The following is a 12,580-nucleotide window of genomic DNA, read 5'->3' on the forward strand; positions in this document are numbered from 1 at the left end:
CTCTGATCCTAAAGAGGATTCTTGTTTTCACTGTAATGAAAAAGGGAATTAGAAACGAAGTTGCCCTAAATAATAGCAAGACATAAAGGATGGCAAGGCGAAGCAAGCCTCGGCAGGTATTTACACTATCATATCCAAAAACTCATAATATTCTCATTCTTGGGTCCTTGATACAGGATATGGTTTTCATATTTGTTCTGATTTGCAGGGGCTAAGAAAAAGTGAGGATGTGGAGCATGGGACAAAGAACCTGATCATGGGAAATAGGAGATCGTCACATGTTACCAAGATTGGTGTTTATAACTTAGTTCTTAGTAGTGGGTTATGTTTGGATTTGAATAATTGTTTCTACTCATTAGAGATGACATGAAACATTATTTCATTTCATGCTTTATATAGACAAGGTTTTAGATATTCTTTTGACAATTATATTGGATCTATTTATGCTTATAAAAATGATGTATTTTATTTTGAAGCTTTACCGTATGAAACTATGATGGTTGTACGCAATTTAGGTAATAGTGTTCTTCAAATTGATTTGTCTAATGGTTTAGACAAAGCATTCTTATGGCATTTTTGTCTTGCACATGTCAACAAGAAATGGATTGCCTAACTCCAAACGGATGGAGTGCTGGAATCGTTTGACTTAAGTTCAGATGATACGTGTGAGTCTTCTTTACTTGGAAAGATGAAAAAATCACCTTTCACTAGTACTTGTGAAAGAGGTGAAGGATTATTGAATCTCATACACACAGATGTGTGTGGGCCCTTCAGATCCACCACAAGGGATACAAATCGATTCTATGTGACTTTCACTGATGATTATAACAAATATGACTATATCTACTTAATCAAGAATAAGTCATAAACCTTTGAAATGTTCAATAAGTTCAAATAAGAAGTCGAGAATCAATTAGACAGGAATATCAAGATGCCCAGATCCGATAGAGGTTGTAAGTATCTTAGTATCGAATTCCACGACTACCTCAAGGAATGTGGAATAGTTTCACAACTGACGCCTCCTAGGACACCATAACTTAATGGTGTGTTTGAGAGGCGTAAACGAACTTTGTTGGACATGGTTCGTTCCATGATGAGTCGAGCTTTGCTTCCAATCTTATTATCGGGGTATGCCTTAGAGACTTCTGCCCACATTCTTAATCTTGTCCCAACTAAGAAGGTTGCCAAAACACCTCATGATGTGGATAGGGAAGGTTTCCTCCTTGGCACATATCAAGGTTTGGGGTTGTGAAGCTTTCGTTAGACGTGAAACTCACGGAAAACTTGAACCTCGAAGTGAGAGATGCATTTTCATCGGTTACTGACAAAAGTATTTTAGATATTTGTTCTACAGATCTAGTGAAAATGTGGTCTTCGTAGCATGAAGGGGAGTCTTTCACTAGAGAGAGCTCATATCCAAAGAGGACAATGGGAGTACAATTTATCTTGAAGAAAATTCAAGAGTCAAACGATGAAGTAACCTCTAGAAATGCTATGGCTCAACCTGAAGAAGAAATTCTAGTTGAACCAATTGACGAGTCGTTACCTCTTAGACGTTACAGTAGAGTTAGAATGCCACCTGAGTTTTATGGTTTCCATATTAATACAAATGGTGATACGTTTATTAGTGATAATATACTGGTGGATGAACCTTCTAACTACAAGGAAGCTATAGTGGGCCCTAAGTCTACCAAATGGAAAGAGGCAATGGACAGCGAGATCAATTCCATGTATGACAACCAAGTTTGGAATTTGGTTGATAATGTACCAGGTCATAAGACAGTTGGGTGCAAATAGATCATCAAGAAGAAGATCGACATGGATGGAAAGGTGCACACTTTTAAGGCTCGACTGGTTGCAAAGGGCTTTACTCAAACCTCAGGGGTTGAATATGATAAGACCTTCTCACCATTATCTAAGATTAAATCTTTTAGGGTAATGCTAGCTATAGCTGCATTTCATGAGTATGAAATCTAGAAGATGAATCTTGTGTATATGTTAAAGCTAGTGGGAGTATAATGGACTTCCTGGTATTGTATGTTGACGACATAATTCTCATAGGAAATGACATTCCAACTTTGGAATAGGTTTATTTTTGTCTTGGAAAGTGTTTCACTATGAAAGATCTAGGAAAGGCTGCGTATATTCTAAAGGTAAGGATTTTGAGAAACATGAGTAAATACTAATTGGACTTAGTCAAAGTACGTATCTGGATAAAGTGTTAAAATGTTTTAGCATTGAGAATTCCAAGAAAGGAGAGTTGCCTATCTAGAGCAATACCAAACTGTGTAAGACTCAGCGTCTGAGTACTGATGTTGAGATAGCAGAAATAAGTCAAGTTCCGTATGCTTCTACCATTGGATCAACCATGTATGCTATGGCATGTACTCACCCTGACGTGGCTTTTTCTTTGAGCATGGCTAGTTAATATCATAGAAATTTGGGTAAAGCTCATTGGATAGCAGTCAAGAATATTCTTAAGTATCTTAGAAAAACTAAGGATTGGGTCCTTGTGCTTCGTGGCAGTGATGACTTGTGAGTCACTGGGTATAGTGACGCCAGTATTCAGACAGACAGAGACAACTTATGTTCTCAATCTGGTTGGGTGTTTACCCTTAAAAGAGGACCGTTAACTTGGAAAAGTTCCAAACAGGAGACAGTGGCTGATTCTACCTGTGAATCAGAGTACATAGTTGCAAGTGAAGAATCAAAGGAGGCTATATGGTTAAAGAACTCCATTGGAGACCTTGGAGTTGTTCCAGCCATAACGGAGCCAATGGAAATTTTTATGATAATGAAGGAGCGGTTGCCTTGACAAAGGAACAAAGAGATCATGGTAGATCGAAACATATCAACAGAGAATACCATTTTATTAGACATAGAGTAGAAGAAGGACACCTCATCGTGAAGAGGGTATCATCCAAAGAGAATCCTGTAGATCCCCTCACAAAGGGTCTGAGTAGGGTTAAGCATGTTCAGCATGCAAGGAGCTTTGGTCTAAAGGATGATATTAGTTTTAGTAGTTAGATAGATATTTAGAAACTTGTAACACATAAATGTAATTGGCTATTGAAGAATAAATAATGGAGATTTATATATGAGTATTGTTTACTATCTTTTGTCAGTTGTCTATTATTGTGTTTCATTTTGCATGTTTTACGTCCTAAATAATTATATTATTAAAATATCCACAATCGATCATACTTTTGGAAGTATGTAATGAATCAAGACTATCATGAATTGGATTGTAGATTGTCTAAAGACTTTTAGACATAGCAATGGCTTTGCTGCAATATTCATAAGTACTTTTGAAATAGGGATTTAAGTATTGGATTAACCCCCACTCAGGGAATTACTTCATGGAATTTATCACGAATATATCTAAGTCTAAAATATCTTTTAATCTTTAAGGGAGATATATGAGTTATTGTTTATGAGTTGGTTTTGCATTGATGATACATAAATGCATCAGTAACTTGATGTTATAAGATGTATTATTGTGCATGATTTAATGATTAAATAGTGCAAGGATATAAGTCAAAGTTTATTTGTTCCTTTTTCCCTAACGGGGAAAGCGATATGTTGGTCCCCTCGATGATTTGGTGTTGACTTATAGTGTCGGGCCCGGCCAGGACTAAATTGATGTGTTAGATTAGTAGTTCTTCGTCATTAGAAATCGGAAATTGAGAAACAAAGTATTGGACAATGAGATTGATTCTATTCTATGTCGTTTGTCCACATGATATCTTGCAGAATGGAGGATTATATGATCACTTATCTTAGGACACGTAACTGACTAGGTCAGAGTTCGACAGAGGCTTTAAGAGCTACAATTTGCTAATCAATTTTTTGAAGTTATACTGGAAACTATAGTCATTAGACTTATCCAAGTGGGAGACTACTGGACTAGGTGTCTAAGCCCATAACTATAACTGGTATATACTTGATTTGATAGTGACACATCCCTCTTGGGTTGCCGTCATACTAGCAACTGGACAGGATGACTTTTGGAGAAAGAGGTTGAATTTATTATTTGAATAAATTGAGATAATTGATTTATTAATGTATTATGAAAATAAGATATTAATTAGAAATCAATTTGCTAATCAATTTTTTGAAGTTATACTAGCAACTATAGTCATTAGACTTATCCAAGTAGGAGACTACCGGACTACGTGTCTAAGCCCATAACTATAACTGGTATATACATAAATTGATAGTGACATAGTCCTCTTGGGTTGCCCTCATACTAGCAACTGGACAGGATGACTTTAGGAGAAAGAGGTTGAATTTATTATTTGAATAATAAATTGAGATAATTGATTTATTAATGTATTATGAAAACAATATATTAATTAGAAATCATATTCTTTCATTAATAGTTAATCAGAAATTAATTGGAATAAATTTTAGGATTAATTATATTAATTAAAACTACAGGGGTTCTTTAGCAATTTATTGATAGTTGAGGAATTGGGCCCTTGGACCTCCCTTGAAGGGTTGGACGAAAACTTTTAAGAAGGCCCTAGAATTTTCGTCTAAAGGCCTTAGATGGGACGTTCATGGGCTCCTTAGGCCTTAAGCTAACGAATTAGGATTTTCTCTTTGAAACCCTGGCTTTGGCTCTAAGCTACCTCAACTATATAAAGGGTTGTACCCCTTCATGATTTAGGCCACTCTTAACACTAGAAGAATAGATGAATTTCTCAATCCTTCTGATCCTCTCTTCTCTCTCATCCTCTTGCTTGGTGTGGGTGTGAACCATTAGATGTGTTACACTTGTGGCACTTGCTCTCAAGTGTCAAGAAGTCTTGGATTCACATTGTTATTACTACATAACAATCAAAGGTATCTTTACTATCTTATGTTATTAATTCAGAAATATTATATACCTTTTAGGGTTTTCCTTTTGATGTTCAATACTGGTATGTTCAATTAGAGAACACATAGATCAAAGAAAATTAGGGTTGCATGCACACATAAGATTGTTTGTTATGCTTAAAACCCATCAGTCTAGTGATGGAAAGTCATAAAGGTGGAAACTTAATGACTTAGAACCATGTTTTGTGTTTGGGTTTAAGTTTGGATGAACGGTCTTTAAGGAACAGGAACTTAATGAGAAGAATTGGACCCATGCTGAGTACGTTGGGCGTACTAGGAGATACACTGTGCGTAGTGGGTTTGAAACCCGTAGGTTGGATGAGTCACGACTATGCCCAATGTAGTGACTAAGTACGAGGGCATACTCAGCCATCTTTTACTTTCCTTGATCTTTTAAGATATGCATGATTATCTGTTTTTTTATATGTTTTCTCTGTTGCATATGTCGACATTGTGCGGTTGGGTTGAGGCAATACTACTCTATGTGGAGACCAAAAAACCCAAGGGTATTCCAGCCTAATGGGTGTGGACCCAAGGGTATTCTAGTCTGATGACCGATGGGACCCATTATATATTGGCATTCCTATCCGTTGACGGATTGTGTCGAGGGTAATCTAACCCGATGGCTCTAGACTAAAAGGTATTCCAGTCTGATGACCGATTGGACCCAAGATGGATGATTTTATATTTTATTTTGTGTGGCGGTATTTTAGGGGAACTTAATAAGATTTTTCTTATACTTTGCTTGTTATGGTTTCAAGTACATCAGAGGATAGGGGTAAGGAGAAGGCTTGATCTTTCACATTCTTTAGATTTTATGAGATTAGATTTTGGAAACTCCGATTTATGATTTTGACAGTTGGGGAAACTACGTTCTACAAACATTTATGGTTTTAGATTGGTTTTGAAATCAAAAATTTTACCATAATTTTAGGGATATTATAAGTTGGTAGAGCCCTGGTTTTAGAGAATTGGATGAACATTTGTGTTAATCCAGACTCACACTAAGGATTTGTAATGTTTTCAAAATAGTTTTCAATTTTTTTCAAAAATGTTTATCAAGGGTAACCAAAGAAGGATGAGATGTGTACGATCAACCAAAACAAGAAAGTATACCCCAAGTCATCCATACTGTTATTTTCTTATGATGATTAAAATAGAATTGCATGCTAGTTGTAGGCTAGCGATCTTCAGGAATTGCATGATAAAATTTCCTGATGTATGAGGTCTGGTAGCCTAGGAGAATTTCATGTATGCTAGATGGAGTTGACGCAATTATTGTGGTTGTTTAGTGTGAGCATCATAGTTGTATATAACTAAAATTTTATAACTTGAGATTGTTTGATTTAGCCTTATTTCATGTTCCTTGTCTGGTTGTGGGCTTAGGGTAGAATCAAGTATTTGACTGTCTATGGAATCGAGTGTTATGTATGATTAGCATGAACGAACGGCTAAAGGGTTGGTGGAAGTTCCATGAGTGAGTACAAGTTATAGCAGGCATGTGTGAGGAATGATTAGCTATTCTTGAGAGAGTATATACAGGATGTATGTGTATCCTTAATGCTTGGGCCTAGTGGTCCGGGATTTGCATGTAAGGATCTACCTAATTTTCATGTTGTCTTAGTGGCAGACGAATTCACTGCTCCAATGATGCTTGCTTTGTGCTTTGTCAGATTCATATTGATGTGAGTTAACTATTAAATGAATATATACAGTTACATGCTACAAAGGTTAAATAATTTTTAGAATGATTGATTCATCCCTATTGCACAACTCTCGTTTGAGTCTTACCATTGTAGGGTTAGGTCTTTTAGAATTATTGTATTCATGAAGTGGTTAGCTGACATTAATAAGGGTTTTTCAGTAGTTGATGGCAGGGTGAGGTGGGGATCCTAGGAGAACCTAGGAAGTGCTTTAGTGTGGCTGCGATGTTGTTTAGCGAGATTTGGGGGGGGGGGGTACCATTATGAGGAGGTGACTTAGAAGATTCAGGACAATTCTTGAGGAAAGTATGGATAGGTGTAGAAGGTAGTATTGGGCACGTACTACTGGAAGTACATGATTCATACTCAAATTGAGGAAATTCACGAGGATTCTAAGAAGCCAGTAGAGGATTTATGTGCAGATTTCCATAGTGTGCTTAAAGTGTGATGGATTAGTGATAACATTTTGGTTATGTGATGACATTTTGGTTTTGTTTAATAGGATATCGATGACCAGGAGGGAAATAGAGCCCTTTGATAATGATACAGATGACACATGGTTATATGATTAGATTACCACTAAGGTTTCACAGATTTTATTGGAAGAATTGTCTAGTATGGTTGGTCGAATCACTGAAAGGCTTATTTTCAAATTCGGGGAGTGAGCTGCAACCTTTTGGGTTGCGGAAGCGACTGGTGAGATGACTAGAGGGAGATACCTTGATGTGGGAGCGCGTCAAGGAAAGAGGAAGCAGGCACATGATCCAACAATTTCGGTGATTAGCAAAGTGTTTGATGTTGCTAACCTATGTACTAGAGGCTAGATGGACCACATCATGAACATTAAGGATGGAGGAACCCATGAGCCTATGTGTTGTAAGTTCAAATGTGGCAAGTATGGACAGAAGGGCCTTTGTTTCCCAAGATTGCACCATGGAGGAAGAACTGTGTCATCGTTGTCATCAGCTTGGTCACATTAGGGCAAATTGTCAACCTTTGATGACCGAAGTAATTTAGACTCCATCATTTGCGATTTTCAAACAAGCGGAGTCAGGACCTCAAGACCTCGCATGTATATTGTAACGCCGAAAATTTCAAAACAATTTTTCATTTAAAAACAGTCGTTTAATTCTTAAAATACTTTGCTTAAAATCTCATTCATAATCGAATTACAAATCGTAACTCCATTTTCACTTGCATAATAAACCAGGATCCTCAAAACATGACTCTTTCTCTGGTGTGTACAATCGAGCCAGTGCCGTCTTGTGATCCTGAGAGAAACCTAAAACACATAACACAAAACACTGTAAGCATGAAGCTTAGTGAGCTCCCCAAAATACCACACATACACATATTAGCCACTCGAGGCTATAACTCTATGGGTCCGTGGACCCTACTCTATGAACCCTCTGGTTCTAACTCTGTGAACCTTCCGGTTCTAACTCTGTAAACATGCACATCATAAATCACATAGAAATAATGCAGTACAACACATATGTGACAACCCGATATTTCAACTCTTTGTAATGACCAAGAAGGGTCAAGTATTGTAACCACTTTTGAGTAATAAAATTTACTTTCATAATAAAATGTACAAATAGTTCTATTTAATTTCCTTCTATGTTTAAATGTCTTTGAACCATGATCGTACGTGAAAAGAACGCCCAAATCCGACTTCATATAGCGAAGTTATGATTTTTCCAAGTTCGGCTTAGCAACAGACAGCTAAAAACTCGAATCGGAGATCGAGCGACTTTTGGCCGGAATGACCTAAACGAGAATCGAAGGTCTCGACAATGGTATTCCAGCGGTAAAAATTCTGGCAAAAACCGACATCAGATAAAGAAGTTATGAATTTTCAAAGAAATTCCTTAAACGCGATGAGTTATAAAATAAATAATAAAAATAATTTCGGATTTTGCCGACGGAGTCTAAACGAAAGTTGTAGAGCGTAGTCTCACCTACGCGTGGAGATAAAGTCCATCGAAAACGGAGTTCGTATGAAGAAGATATGAATTTTTGAAGTTTATTAAATAAATTATATATTTATTTAATTCAAAGTTCGGACCTTATCCGAAGAGGAGTCAGCGTCCTCATCCGAGGTACGCGCTGCGTACCCCTATACGCCCTGCATACCCGAGAGACTTGGCCTCTGATCGTCCACGTCGCCCTATCCGAGGCGTCCGACCCGTCCGAGGCGTCCGACCCGTCCGACCCGCTGTCCTATCCGACCCGCCGTCCCATCCGACCCGCCTCCCCACCAACCCGTCCCATCCGAAGCCGAGGCAGTCGAGGCTTCGGTCATGCATGACGTACGCGTACGCGCTGCGTACGAGCGTACGCCCCGCGTACCGAGGCGGTTCAGCCTTCCTATAAATAGGATGCGAGGGCTTCCGAGAAAAATGCTCATTTCTCTCCTCTCTCTCACAATCTTGCCTCGTTTTCCGTGCCCGTTCAAACCCGAAGCTCTGGTCTTTTTGCTCAAGTCCCGAGGGTCGATTTTACTCCCAAGATTCCCGAGAATCCCGAGGAAAATCCGTTTCCCGAGACGAAACTCTGCCCGGTTTTCCATCTCGCTATCTTCAAACTTTCAAGTGAGTTCATACCCCTTAATTTACCTTTTAAATATTCTATAAATTCTTTTATATGCTTTCAAGGGGGGATTACAAGTAAAACACACGAGTATTATCGTGTGTTACATAAAGAAACTCTTTTATATGCTGTTATATATCCAAATCACATGCGATTTATAAACCTTTAAGGAACTTTCATATATATAACATATGTTAAAATAGCATTCTATCTTTTGAAATATAAATTTGTTGTAATGCATGTATAAACTAAACTTTTCTTAGATTATTCTTGTCTATCTTAGACTCTACACCAAAAATCTATGCTTTCATAAACAAGTGATTCCTTTTCTAGGTATTTCTAAACAAACAAGACACACTTTTAGAAAACTATAATAGGTATAGTTTTACGAACAAATTTCTAACTCTTATGTACTAGAAACATGGATTTCAAGAAGTTTACTTTCATATACAAGAACAAACGTAACATTTTAACAAGTAGATCTGTTTTTATACCACGGTTTTGTGAGACATTAACTTCATGTACGTTCGAGTACACATTTCAAGTCCTGTATTATATACCAGAATCTCTTGGAGGGGGAGCATGGTGTTTGTGTATAGATCTATACGGGCTTGACAACCCGCGCCCTGACTGTTAGCTGCAATCCACCGTTTGGGGTGCAAAACGTCATAACATTCCAACGCCTGAAGAACGTTGTGTATAGGCATTCCGAGTCAATAGTATGGTTATAAAACTCACAAGGGGTATTAAAAATGCATTGATTTACAAGGTTTTCAAACTCATTGGTTATTTTACACTTACATACATTTTAGAAACAAACATTGGTCTTGAGTGAAGACTACTATTATACTAGTAGAAAATATAGGATTTTCTAAACACAAACAAACAAAGACAAAACATTTCATTTCATTCAAACATTGTCATTTAAATACTTATGAAACTCACCAGCTTAAATGCTGATCTACTCTTTCAAAATTACTTGTATGTCCCAGGAAATCAGTAAATTTCAGGTATTCATTTTGCTTTTGATGAAGGGATGCTGCGGCGCCAGTTTAATCTCGTATTTTGACATCATATTGTAATTGGTTTTGAACATGTAACTTTTGACAAATGTAAACTTTCAATTATATATATGATGGTTGTATTGCTTTCTTTACTATGTATTCATTTGTTACGCTACCACATGAAGTCATCCGCCCCCGAACGTTTCCGCCGTTCAGGTTTGGGGGTGTGACAGATTGGTATCAGAGCAATGTTTATAGTGAACTAAGTATATCGAACCACATAAGATATACAAACTATAAATGCTTAAGGGACTAATACTCTCTGGCAAAACAAATTTTCTTTTTACGCTTAAGCAGCATTGCGTTCAACTTAAATTGATAGTTCATTTAAGTACAATTACAAGCATACCACAAATTATTTTCATGTTATTCAACTATACAAGTATTTAGACAAGTTGACACTACGATTGAGACTCGATATATGTAATCAGATTTTGGACAAATATAGCGTGATCAACTATATTTGCCCGAGATTGGACCAACGTATATCGAGGAATGATCGTAGCAAGCAACAAGTCAAAACTTACCAAACCATTACTAGAATCAAACACAAGAATTTAAATACTATAGGAGTATTTGCTATCTAAACTAGTTTAACTTACATGTTTTGCATGTTTCAACTTTATTCCATTCTTATAACCCTATTTCTCGTACAGTCAAATGGCTGGATTTCACCACCCTGGCGACCCCTACTTTCCCAACCAAGGCAACGGAGGATGGATCGAAGATGATCCCGAAGAGGACGAGGAACCCATAGAAGTGGGTGATGACTCCGGTACCGACTCAGAGCCGGAAGTTATCGATCCACCACCCATTCAACCTCCCATCTTCTTAAGGAACTTTCAAGGACCGACTCCCGTCTGGGGAAGTCACCTCCACCATTGGAGCCAACAGCAAAACCTACGCCCTCCATACGGCATGTGCCGGGACTTATATGATGTCCGCGGCGGAGGTTCGGCTGATCGAGCACTCCCGGTAATGGTGGGTAAGTTAGCCAATCAGTCCTATCAATCTGGAGTTCAAGCTAGTCGACTCCGGGATGTCAACGTGGAAGTGCAGGTTCACACTTCTGACATCCGTAGGCTGGACAAGATACAAGACAATGCTCAACTCCAAATCGAAGCATTTCAAGCGCAAATGATTGCAGCCCCCGCCGAACTGAGGGAACAACAAGCCGCTTTTGATAGGCGTCTAATGGAGTCAAAGCAATCAGATGCGGAGTCAAGCTCCAAGCGCAACCTACGACGCAAGTAGTGCTTGTCAAGGACTCAAATTTTGTTATAGCTTAGGACCTCGACTAAAAGTCTTTAAATTTCTCGAACTTTGTAATCGGAGACCCTTATAGGGGTCAAATTTTCATGATCATTGTAACAACTTTTATATTAATATAAGTGACACTATTACTACTATGTTAAGTATTTCGTTCGAACCTTGAATGGTCTTTGTGAAACCAAATACTTGTTTCATACCTTCAGTCTTACATATAACTTTCATCCTTCCATTTTAAGACTCATGCTATCACCTGTTGTTGAACTATAGAGCTTTAGTTCATGAGACACATACATTTTTTATTCTATGGAATTCTTATCCTTGTCTTTTCAACCTATAGTTGAAGGATGCCTCCGCGTAGAAATCCAAGGCGAAACAACGGTGGGGAAGCACCAGTACCACCACCACCTCTACCACCTCAATTTGATGTTGTTATGTTTCAAGCAGCAGTCACCGCAGCGGTGGCAGCTGCCATGTCACAGATCAATAACTCGAGTACTAATGGCTCGGGATCTGGCACACACCTATCCAATCATGGCGAGAGTCATGGACCACCTCGAGAATGCATCTATAAGGACTTCACCAATGCCAAGCCCCAAATGTTTTATGGAACTGGTGGTGTGATGGCCCTGAGGCAGTGGATTGAAAGGACGGAGGCAGTCTTTGAAATCTTCTCCTGTCCCGAGCACAACAAAGTCAAATTTGCAACTTTCACCCTAATTGATAAAGCTTTAACTTGGTGGAATGGCCACGTTAAAGTACTTACCCTAATCGTGGCAAACTCCATAAGATGGGAGAGCCTGAAAGCCATGATGATGAGAGAATACTGCCCACGGGGAGAGATTCAAAAGCTTGAACACGAGCTATGGACTCTCGGAATGGTTGGTACCGACATCGCTACTTATACCAACAGATTATGCGACCTGGCAATTCTTTGTCCAGATATGATTGCTCCCGAGAGCAAGAAGATAGAAAGGTACATCTGGGGACTGACGCCCCAAATTCGATCAAGCGTGTTAGCTTCCAAACCTGACACCTTTGAAAGTGCTAAGGAACTGGCACAATCTCTGA

This window comes from Lactuca serriola, chromosome 3 (assembly GCF_051521515.1).
Source record: "Lactuca serriola cultivar US96UC23 chromosome 3, Lser_US96UC23_V15, whole genome shotgun sequence".
NCBI classification, from domain to species: domain Eukaryota; kingdom Viridiplantae; phylum Streptophyta; class Magnoliopsida; order Asterales; family Asteraceae; genus Lactuca; species Lactuca serriola.